The sequence below is a fragment of the Morone saxatilis genome, unplaced genomic scaffold, assembly GCF_004916995.1.
Source record: "Morone saxatilis isolate NCDOM2014 unplaced genomic scaffold, NCSU_SB_2.0 Contig17, whole genome shotgun sequence".
NCBI lineage: Eukaryota > Metazoa > Chordata > Actinopteri > Moronidae > Morone > Morone saxatilis.
This window is the reverse complement of record NW_023339729.1, coordinates 2,992,253-2,992,911: the sequence shown is the minus strand read 5'-3', so window position 1 is coordinate 2,992,911 and position 659 is coordinate 2,992,253. Positions and strand designations below refer to the sequence as shown.

The window sequence follows — 659 nt, the reverse complement described above, 5'->3', positions numbered from 1 at the left end:
TGTGTCCTGTGTTTGTTTGAACCCATCCATCCAGCCTGACTTCCTCCATATACGTGTACACTGGCATTTGTTTCTCTATGACGTTTGCGTGTCAAATGAGACACCTTCTCTGCACAATCAGAGTCTTTCATTAAAGACATTGACATTTTATTCATTTGGTGATACCATTTCTGGTGGAGATCTGCACTCTGAGTGCACTCCTCTAATTTGATTTTGTTCTCTGCAGATCTCCGTAGAGTTGACAGTGTCATTTACAACACCAGCAACAAGCCTGGAGGGCAATGACAAACAACAACTTAATGATGTTTACATAGCAGTGTCTGGATGATGGATTCAATCCCACTGACTCATGACAAAATGGCATTTGTCGTCTCGGCGCATCGAGAGGAGATTGCATGGAAGTGGTGCACTCTGTTCCGTTTTCTTCTTCTCCTCTTCTTCTCTCTTGCTTCTTCTTCTTCTTCTCTTCTTCCTCTTCTCTTCTTCTTCTTCTTCTGCTCTTTCTTCTTCTTCTTTTCTTCTTCTAAGTATATTAAAAGTCATTCGTTGCCTGAAGCTGTGTTTTTAAGCTCTAAAGCCTAACGATGATAGATTGTGTGTGATTAATGGGCTATTATTGCATGATTCATTTCACAGTTTGTGTTGCATTTTCCAGGCTA

The 659-nt window shown here is 40.8% G+C and overlaps 1 protein-coding gene across 1 annotated transcript in view; it reads right to left on the bottom strand.

Moving 5' to 3' along the window:
* Positions 1-659, bottom strand: part of neurl1aa (neuralized E3 ubiquitin protein ligase 1Aa) — a 44,514-nt gene that overhangs the window by 39,590 nt on the left and 4,265 nt on the right. The window lies entirely within an intron of this gene.